The sequence below is a fragment of the Choristoneura fumiferana genome, chromosome 18 (assembly GCF_025370935.1).
Source record: "Choristoneura fumiferana chromosome 18, NRCan_CFum_1, whole genome shotgun sequence".
NCBI lineage: Eukaryota > Metazoa > Arthropoda > Insecta > Lepidoptera > Tortricidae > Choristoneura > Choristoneura fumiferana.
In genome coordinates, this window is record NC_133489.1 from 15,926,455 (window position 1) to 15,937,738 (window position 11,284).

At 44.2% G+C, this 11,284-nt stretch overlaps 1 pseudogene; it reads right to left on the minus strand.

The window, feature by feature from the left end:
* Positions 1-126: 126 nt before the first annotated feature.
* Positions 127-11,284, minus strand: part of LOC141437557 (L-dopachrome tautomerase yellow-f-like) — a 17,886-nt pseudogene continuing 6,728 nt past the window's right edge.

The window sequence follows — 11,284 nt, forward strand, 5'->3', positions numbered from 1 at the left end:
TTGTTACTAGTTTCGATCATCCTTTAACATAGGATGCTTGTCCAAAATTACCTAAAAAAGTCGTTGGCCGCGCGACGGGTTAAACATTTTACTTATCTAGGTATTTATCAATACAAACTAGACTAATGCTTTAATACAGAAATGTAAATGATTGGATAGTTTATTGGAGGAATTTCAATGTGACAAGACACCAATTGACGTTTTCTTTAGCTGCATCTGTATTGCATATATTGTTAGTTTGTTCTTCGCGTTACTTCCCCGGCGGACTTGTTTCGTTTGAAGAACCCTCCTTTCTGTTTGTCGTCCTTGGGCTTGGACTTGGCGCTGCCGGGCTTGACGGGCTTTTCGCAGGTAGAGCCCTCGATGACCTTGGCGACCGGAGCCGTCAGGATCCGGAAGTTAAATTGTTCGAAATCCATGGCGTCGTACAGGAAGCGGGACTGCCTGTCGCTCAGGATCCAAAGGTTACCTTCCGGGTCTACCTGTTGGTATAAATTATAGTAAGGAACAGGTACCTAAGCAGTTTAAATCCCATTAAGTACCTAATATTATAAGCTAGTCTGTTGCCCACCAGGGGGTATTGCAGATGCGTTGCCAACCTAGAGGCCTAAGATGGGATACTTCTAGTGCCAGTAATTTCACCGTCTGTCTTACTCACCACGCCGAAACACAACGGTGCAAGCACCGCTGCTTCACGGCAGGATTAGCGAGCAAGATGGTGGTATAGCAATCCGGGCGGACCTTGCACAAGGTCCTACCACCTGCAAAAGTTTTAGTGATTATGAAGGTTTTCGTTCGTCATTTTTTATTTAAATTTCTAGCTTTAGAGGGCCCACTCTCTCGTAGCCCTAGGCCTCCAATACCTTTAAACCTGGCTCTGGCCCTTAACTAAGAAGTGCAAAGAACTTCGTATCTTGCACACTATTCTAACACTAATATTCTTTAATACGAGTGAGATCACGGTACGGTACGAATTTTGATTTTAGAATTTCGTAGGCCCCAAGCTTAGATATGGGAGATAAGGTGGGATTCGAGTCCCGAGAGTTGTGTACCTTGAGATCGTTGGGGAACTCCAGCAGGTTGCAGTCGCTGATGACGAGCGGCGTATTTTCCTCGCAGAACGCCGCGCCGACCTTCCAGCAGCCCACGCCGTTCTTGCTCAGCTGAACAACAACAGATAAGCCCAATTTACACCGCGAGCGGAACGCACTCCGTACGGACTCAGTTTAAGAGCGTTTATTCCTGCTGAGCTGGCAACGTTGCATTTTTGTTAGTTTTTCTCGATTATTTTTTGCTTTGCTTTGAATTACGAGTATGATAGCTACGTTTATGCAAGCAATGTGTGTTCATTCAGCTCCTCAACCTCCACAATATAAGAACGCACACTAAATCACACAAACCCAACTATCAACAATTTATTTTCATCTCACTCAACGGTCTCGCCTACCTGAGTATAAAAGATCACATTTCTCTTCTGATCCATGTCACATGCTGTAGCTTGGGAATTAGGTCCTCTATCTCCAACAATCTAGAAAAAGTGAAGTTTCTATACTAATATAAAACGTCAACTTGTCTAATGCGTATGAATTCGCCGCTAGAGGCGCTAGTGTAGCGTGAGGTCTCCGAAATGTCAAATCTCATAGTTTTTGGGTGAGCTACGCGGGTTTATTTATAATTAGAATAATTTTGTGAATATTTTGCATTACCTGAAATTAATTATGGCAATTATGCGTTACGGGGCAATGAATGTCTGTTGTTTTGAGACAGTTTTGTCTTTCGGAAACTTTTGTCCTCCTTTTTTTCCGAACAAAACGGGACTACGCAACACTGTGGTTGCTCGATATTTTTATGGTACGGTCTTAAGGTGTATTAAATATGATTTTAATCTAAACTTTGTTATCACGCCCGTAATAACAGACTTTGAAAGCCACACTAAAAACCTCACACAACAGTGGCGCCAGCTATACCTAAAGGCAAAAAACGATAGCCCTCATTGAGAAGTTGCCTATATGGAGCGCGACCGTCCTAACTGTCTACAACACAATGTTTTAGACTGTCGCGGTTACTAATTTTATGATTTAAATTCGGGCTTTGCTCCGCGCACCTTGATCATCGTCTCGTGATCATGGCGCATGCAACTGTGTCGAAATATAGAGCTCCTCTAAAATACAAAGGTACGCGGAACAAAATATAACTGTCTACATCTGCAAGATAGGAGTTTTCTTACCAATAAGATAAGTTTTCTTAATACTCATCTTCGTACCGTAAAATCAATGAGACAGGGGGGTTTGATGCAATTATCAAATATATAAAATAAAAATATCGTACTTCCATTGCCTTGTTTATTTCATCCCGTGTTGCATATTTGTTCTTCAGAGCTCTAGTCGATATTCTGAACAGCTTTGTGCTCGAAGTCGGGTGGAAGTAAAATCACTCGTCCTTAAAAAAGTGAGAAAAAAATAATCGCAAACAATGTTTCGGCGAGGGAGATAGCTGCGTAACTAATGTCCATGCATGCACATTATTGGTTGAGAAAAAAAAATTGTTTGTGTTAAACTACTGTAAGTATCTCTACTGTTATTACTATTACTGGCACTTGCGAGGTATCCCATCTTAGGCCTTTAGGTTGGCAACGCATTTGCAATTCCCCTGGTGGCCGGGCGGTGGTGATCTCTTGCCATCAGGAGACCCACTTGCTCGTTTTTCATCCAGTCGAACTACCCAACACTGTGGCTGTGGTACACCTACCCGTCGCGCTGTGGCCAGTAGCTGGCTGCACTGCCCCTACCCGACACTCTAGCTGTGGTACGCCTACCGTCGCGCTGTGGCCAGTAGCTGGCTGCGCTGCCCCTACCCGACACTCTAGCTGTGGTACGCCTACCCGTCGCGCTGTGGCCAGTAGCTGGCTGCGCTGCCCCTACCCAACACTGTGGCTGTGGTACGCCTACCCGTCGCGCTGTGGCCAGTAGCTGGCTGCACTGCCCCTACCCGACACTCTAGCTGTGGTACGCCTACCCGTCGCGCTGTGGCCAGTAGCTGGCTGCGCTGCCCCTACCCGACACTCTAGCTGTGGTACGCCTACCCGTCGCGCTGTGGCCAGTAGCTGGCTGCGCTGCCCCTACCCGACACTCTAGCTGTGGTACGCCTACCCGTCGCGCTGTGGCCAGTTGCTGGCTGCGCTGCCCCTACCCGACACTCTAGCTGTGGTTCGCCTACCCGTCGCGCTGTGGCCAGTAGCTGGCTGCGCTGCCCTACCGACACTCTAGCTGTGGTACGCCTACCCGTCGCGCTGTGGCCAGTAGCTGGCTGCGCTGCCCCTACCCGACACTCTAGCTGTGGTACGCCTACCCGTCGCGCTGTGGCCAGTAGCTGGCTGCGCTGCCCCTACCCGACACTCTAGCTGTGGTACGCCTACCCGTCGCGCTGTGGCCAGTAGCTGGCTGCGCTGCCCCTACCCGACACTCTAGCTGTGGTACACCTACCCGTCGCGCAGTGGCGGGGCGAGCGTGGCAGACGACACGCCGTCGCTCCAATAGAAGTCGACCCCGCCGACGCGGTACACGCCGGCGTCGGGGTCAAACTTGAAGAGCGGGTGCTCCACGCGCCACGCGCAGTTCTCCGCCAGGCTGTACACAACCAATGCGCTCGCGCCCATGTCCGTGATGTAAGCGAACGTGTTGTTGCGTCCGCCGGACTCGTCCACCACCTTCACGTAAACAAATCACAATATAAGGCTGCGTTTCCACCAGTGATGTGCGAGGAATGTGTTTATTGTCATACAAAATACGCGTTCTTGAACCTAGATAGGCACGACGATGTCTGTACACGCGTCAATGTGTGCGTAAGATACACAGGGCTGACTATCGCAAAACCCTAATAAGTGCCACCAATGACATTTAAAGGTATTTATTTATATGTAGGTAGGTATCGCTTAGATGAGCCGGCAAGCCGTGGTGGCCTAGTGGTTTGACCTTTCGCCTCTCAAGCAGAGGGTCATGGGTTCGAACCCCGGTTCACACCTCTGAGTTTTTCGAAATTCATGTGCGGAATTACATTTGAAATTTACCACGAGCTTTGCGGTGAAGGAAAACATCGTGAGGAAACCTGCACAACCTGCGAAGCAATTCAATGGTGTGTGTGAAGTTCCCAATCAGCACTGGGCCCGCGTGGGAACTATGGCCCAAGCCCTCTTGTTCTCTTGTTGTGTTGCCTGTGCCCAGCAGTGGGACGTATATAGGCTGGGATGATGATGATTTGATCGCTTAGATAGTGCAAATAAATGTAACCGTTAATCTTACCTATTTATTTAAACCTACTTACTTAAAATGTGTCTGTGTATATTTAAGCATTATTATTTTCTATTACAATAGATATACGACTACAAACTTAAACGAATTATTCGGTAGGTAGTTATTTCATCTATTAATCGCGATAATTTCAGAAAGAAGAAGACAGAAGATTATTTATTTGGAAAAAGGAATTAGGTAGGGTACCGTTATACCATTTCGAAAAACAAATGCTCCCGAACAGTGCCGTGCGGCCGACGCCGACATCGCGTTGCGCACCATAGATGAGAGTGTGTATATATACTGGTATTGCGCACTCGACTGCTTTCCTGCGGTTTTCCTGCAATCTGCGCTTGAGGGGTGTGGTAACTCGAACTGGTGCGGGGTTGGCCATTCTGTACGTTAGTACTACTATTATATATATTCTGTGTTTACATCCTCGCTCTGCCGAGCTGTTTCCACTAGAGATGCGCTGGTAAATAAGCGTTTCTATTGGTTCGTGAGAAACAAACAACGTTCCTCGCAACACATCCTCGCACATATGTGGTAGAAACGCAGCCTAAAGGGTAACCTTTTAAAAGAGCCAGCTGATATATTGGGAGATGAGGTGGCGGGTGCGATTCCTAGATAGTGGAGGCCTAATCGTGAGGAATTCTGCACAAACTTGCGAAGCAATCAATGGTGTTTGTGAAGTTCCCAATCCGCACTGGGCCCGCGTGGGAACACTGCCCAAGCCCTTTTAGTCTGAAAGGAGGCCTGTGCCCCAGCAGTGGGACGTATATAGGCTAGGATGATGATGATGACAATTTACCAATTTTTGCCTTCAGTTAGCCGACGAAATATAACTTATCCGTTTCGATTCCAAGAACTCATATCGCATTCATAGGTTAAGTAAGTACTTAAAACTTTAAAACGAACAATAGGTACCACACAAGTGGAGTTAATACTCGGAACGGAACTCATACAGTAACCAACTGTAAATAACAGTAACTAAGTGAGCACTTTGTTTTTATAACTTTACTTATCAGTTCAAATTCAAGCACCCACACTTGCCATAATAGTATCTAGGTAAGTACACAAACTTGAACTATGAAATAACACCATTTGTAACAATTCCTAAAAATATAATGAAGTAGTCCATCATTACATTTTCAAAAAATATCGGATAATACAATTATTATTTCTTTTGTCAATCTCATCTCATCTCATCTCAGCCTATATACGTCCCACTGCTGGGACCAAGAATTATGAAACACACACACAGCCATACACATATGATACAGCCAGTTAAAGTTCCGCGTGACGTCACTCCTCGCGATCAAAGACTTTAATTTATGAGCCACCATGGAACCATTTCACACTTAATCTTCATATACCTAGTGCCATCCACGAAGACGCGTGATTTTGTCAAAATTAGCCATTAATGGCGTTGTAATAAGAACCTACCTTACTTATAGTGGCATCGTATTATTAACAATGAAAATCGTAATGACTATAGGGCCAGCCTATTTTGTGCGGACTCTAAGTAAACAGTAACTTTTATAATTGAGTAAATATTTAATTAATAATCCACATTGATATGTTAAAAAAATCCTTGTTACCTTTTGAAGTAGGTAAATAACATTTGCTTATTTAATAAACTCAACTCAAGTACAAACGGACCGCGATGGTATATTTTTAACCCACGACGCAAAAAGAGGAGTATTATAAGTTCTGTCTGTGGCACCGTAGGTCTTAAACGGGTGGACCGATTTGAATGCTTGTTTTTATTTGAAACCAGGTTATCTAGCGAGGGTTCTTAGACATGTTTCATCAAAATCCGTTCAGCCGTTTTTGAGATATTGAACTTTGAAGTGACAAAGTCGGGGGTTTTCCTACTTTTCGTTGGTTAGGTTATTTTCTAATAATCTCACAGACGAACTAAGTACCTAAATAGAAGCGATAGCGTGTCTGTAAAGGTTGCTTGGAAGAGATCGCTCTGAAGCGATGGCCGCCTTGCTTACCCTTGCTATGTGTTGGTGTGCAATAAAGAGTTATATAACTGTAGGTATTGTATTGTATAGAATACTTTTTTTACCAGAATCTACCAGCCTCTCAAAGGGCATGCGGTACCGGTACCATTTCCAGAACCGGGACTGAGATTTTCGGTACTGGGGCAGAACCGGGAATTCCCGGGATTTCGGTACTTTTCGGTACTGAGTAAATGAATTGTATTTTTTTTGTTAATTTGATAAATGAAACACCTGTAAAGTGATAATTGTTGTAATTTAACCCAAAAAAATTAACAAAGTGCAAAATTTAATCAACAAAAGTCAAAACACAGGTATGGAAAAGATCCTATATGCCTGTGTACCTATAACGTTCGCTCAAATGTCTCCGCATTGCCGCTGTGCGCACTGTGCGGGCTGGTTTTTTCCCTCTGTGACTCGGCTGCGGTGGTCCTACGGCGGTTCTCTATAGCGCAGGTTGCACTTCTGGGTGAGTTTAACGCCTACCGCCAGGTGTGGTTATTCCCGTTCCACAAGACCACTCATGCTGTAAGAAAAGCTCATGCTTTTGCTCTGACTTTGAATTTCTCACACCTGTGCCAATTTAGTCGGTTTTAAAAACTCAGTCGTGTTTATTTTCCGTCCTGTGCCTCTTTCTATTTCCCACCACCTTTCAGCTACACTTGTTTTAAGGGCGAATATTCGAGCGTTTTGACCGCTCGGTCAAACGCCATTAGCATCCCACGTTTATAAGCACAACAGAAAGAACATTGCGTCAATTTTAATCACGCGAAATTTAGCATCGGTATTGTCTTTAATTTTCATAAAAATTTCTTTTTAATAACACCTGCCAGAAACTAACGACAAAAAAAAACCGCTGAATATTCGCACTTTTCTTCCAAACTAAACTTTGGGGGTCACATCGAGGCCTTGGTGAAAACCGCTGCGAAAAAGCTTGGCATCCTTTCCAAAGTTAGGCGATACTTTACTGCGGACCAGCTCCTTCACCCTTACAGAGCCCGAGTCCGGTATTGCATGGAGTACCTATTGCTGTCACCTTTAGGACGGCTCTGCCCAGTACTAGTTGGCTGCTTTGGATTCGGTGGAACGGCGAGCGATGAAGAAACTCATTAGCGGCGATTTTGTGGTAAATTTTTGCTAACAGAGTTCGCCACCGCAGAAGGGTAGCTCGTGCTCGGTGCTACACAATCTTATTCCATCAGTTCCTTCCATTCACAGGTCGACCAGAAGTAGGCGGAATCTTCACCTTTATGTTGTCAGCATCCTTAAACTTCACACAAAGCGTTTTCGCTCGTCCTTCATTATCCGGCCGGATATTTAAGGAGTGGAAAGCCTTGCCAGCTTCTGTGTTTTCTGATCGCTACAATGAGGCGGTCTTAAAATCTAGGGTGAATGGACATTTATTTGGCAAGCATGCTCCACCTCAGTCAACATCTTTGCTTAGGCGTGATTCTGGTCAAATGCAAGCATATTACTGTAAGTATATAAAAATATGACAAAATAGAACAAAAAGATACGTAACACATCACTAACATATAAGTAGTTGTTATTTAGATGGTAGTGTTAATTAACATTACATAGATATAAACACAAACAAGCTCATCACTATCATTATCAATCGTTTAGACATACAGACTACAGGATAGTACCAATACTAAATCCTAACAGCTATATTTTGACTACCTGAGGCCATATTGTCTAACGCGCTGACATTAGCGGTTGCAATTACCATCTCCTTCTACCCTCATCCTACACGAAGTGACAGAAAGAAATGGTAAAAACGATTGTGATACCAAGTGCGTTAAGCAATAAGACCTCAGTACCCCTAGTGTAAGTTTTCGGTTACAAAATACGTGTCGATCACGTTCGCGTAAAATCTCAATTTGTATGGAAACACGAACATCGCAAACGTTCCACTAGAGGCGCTGTTCGTGTTTCCATACAAATTGAGATTTTATCGCGAACGCGATCGAGACGTATTTTGTAGCCGAAAACTTACACTAGGGGACACTGGTTCACCATTCGTCGTCGTCGCCGTCGTCAGGTCGGGCAGCAGGCGGACCGAGCATGCCGATTGCACCCGAATAAAACCGAGCGTGTGTGAATCGCTTAAGGTGACAGCATTACAAGGCCCACGCGTAATTTTTGAATTCAAAAACGTCAATTAATTTAGTTACAAACTCAGTACCGAAGGAACCGAAGAACCGGGATTTTTTTTCTCCCAGAACCGGTACCAGTGTATTCGAAAATTCCCGGGATTCCCGGTACTTTCAGTACCGGAATTCCCGGAGCATGCCCTACTCTCAAGCAGAGGGTCGTGACGTGGGTCCGAACCCACGCTTGCAACTCTGAGTTATTCGAAATTTATTTGCGAAATAACATATGAAATTTACCAGAGGCGTCTTTACCTATAGTGCACGGTGTGCGTTGCACGCACACGGGCGCAGCGGTGTTAGGGGCGCCGGCCGTAGCATTCCGCGCGCTTCCTAGATGGCGCTAAAGTAATAAATGCACACGGGCGCTACATGGGCTAAAGACGCCGCTGAAATTTACAACGAAGGAAAACATACTGATCTAAAATAATTTCCTTGCACACCCGCGACCTTACGATAGCTAAGCTTATGCAAAATATGCGTGTTCATGCAGTTCCTCCACCTCCACACTGTAAGAACACACACAAATCACACAAACCCATCCATCACCACCACCACACTACACTGACGCGTTTCGAACTCAACCAGAGCTCATCTTCAGAGTGACACAACCGTACACCATGCTACCAGTTGTTAGACTAGCGAACCACAACCACCGTTTTAACTTGTCACTGTAACTCCCCAAGTACCCACATACAAGCAAGGGTGAGCAAGGAAATTATTTTAGTTCATTGATATGGACCTCCGCAAAGTAACGCCTAATTCAATAAACATAGTGAGGCACTGGGCTGGGGCCGCGAGGGAATCACAACAAAGGCGTGTGCCCTGCAGTGAGACGTATGTAAATTGTACTTACAATGCTAGTGAGTACAGAGCAGTCCTTTAGTTCATCGTCCCTGAATACATATTTGTGGATCAGTTTGTCATTTGTGAGATCGAAAACGAATATGGCGGGATCCGCTATCTGTCTGACTTGACCTTGAAAAAGAATGGAAAAAAACATTATGACTTTTCATACGTATACGCCTGGTCACGCACACAAGAACACGAGGTGTAATGACAGCGGTATTTTGTTCGATCATAGTAAAATAGAACAAGTATGCACACTCAGACCCTTCTGGCCTGGACTACTTCTCGGCGCGGACGCTTAGGGTTGTCGATGTCTATTTTAGATTAATTAATTACCTACCGGCAAATCATTTTAGTATGAAAGTTAACTTAAAATTGTCTAATATCTGTGTCTAGAGAAACAAGATTCTTTGCCGCTCTATTATTATTATTATACTAATTTAAAAATACTAGTTATAAATTCGCCGAAGTAGTGATGGCGACTGTGTACATACTACTCATGTTTCCTACACATAATACTATAACTATATTATTTATAGGTAGGTATCTATTTTTTTTATGTGCCCTTGCACGAAACATTCACACAACACTTATATACCACTAATTTACAATTATACCTAATACAAAAAATACGTAATCATCTTGCGATGCGAGCGCAAGACGAGCGAGCTAAAATCGAAACGTACGGCAGCGATGGCAGCGCAAGTAGCAAACCGTATGTATTCTCTACTGAGTAACGAGTACTTCATCTGATTTGAAGTAACGAATCGTTACTCACGAATACGTCTCGTTACCCGTATAACCCTTATCTGTCGTACACTGTTCTGGTTCAACTGTCATTCTTTAATCATTTTACTGAGAGTAGCGCGTTCAACCAAATAAAACAACTCTTCAGCTTTATAATACTGACATAAATTAAAATTAATTATTATAATTACAAAATTAGTTTAGATTTATTACAATAATTACTTAAAAATATACATCAGAACATTAAGAACCGCATTAAAAAAAAAACAGTTACGGTGCGTCACATCTAGACCGACGATATGATAACGATGCAGTTCGGTTTTGCTTTGTATAAAATAAAGTACGTTCGTTCATACCGCACGGTGATGGGATGCGGTGTTTCTGCTTCATGTTCGCATCAAAAGTAACGATACGAGTAACGAAACGATACGATAGTAACGAGTACTGGTTAATAAAGTAACGAATACATACGGGTACCAAGGTTTTCGTTACTTTTACAGCCCTAAGCGCAACTTTGACTAAAGAATAAAGAAAACTTAATCCTCCTTAAATTATCAGTGTGTGCGTGCGGCGGGTGCGTGCGTACCGGCGCCAACCGGCGCGCACACATTAAGTCGCGCGATGTACTTTTGTTCGTAGTGAACCTACTTGTTCTATTTTACTATGGATCGATCGTCGATACGTCCCACCACATGTCCACGGTGCGGCGTCGTCACCCGTTTTCGTTACGATACGCGGAGGAAATAGTTTATGCAGCAAACCTACACTCACAAAAGTTATTGCGCAAACTTTCCGCTAGAGGCGCTGTCCGTGTTTCCATTCCATACAAATTGAGACGTACGTGACGTATTTTGTGAACGGGAAAATACACTGAGCATACGGCTCGCTCGGCCGACGAGAAAAGATGTTTACAGACGGGAACTACGGGAAGACGTCTTTTTCGCTCTTATTGCGTGGACATAAAGGTGGTGCCACATGCAGTCGCTCGACGCCGTTTCCAACGTCAAATCTGGTCTAGTGACATATAGCGATAAAGCTGAAAATGTTGAGCTTTATCGCTTGAAAAAAAAGGCTCTTCAATTTCGGCAAAAACTGTGTTATTTATTTTTTCATTCACTGCAATTTCTTAAATTTGTACCGCTGCGCTGCCACGACTGCTACTCAATGACATTAAGAAATCAGCTTCCAAGATCAAGACCATTCCCTGCAAGAAGCCACCTTGTCGCTGCTGCTCGACGCG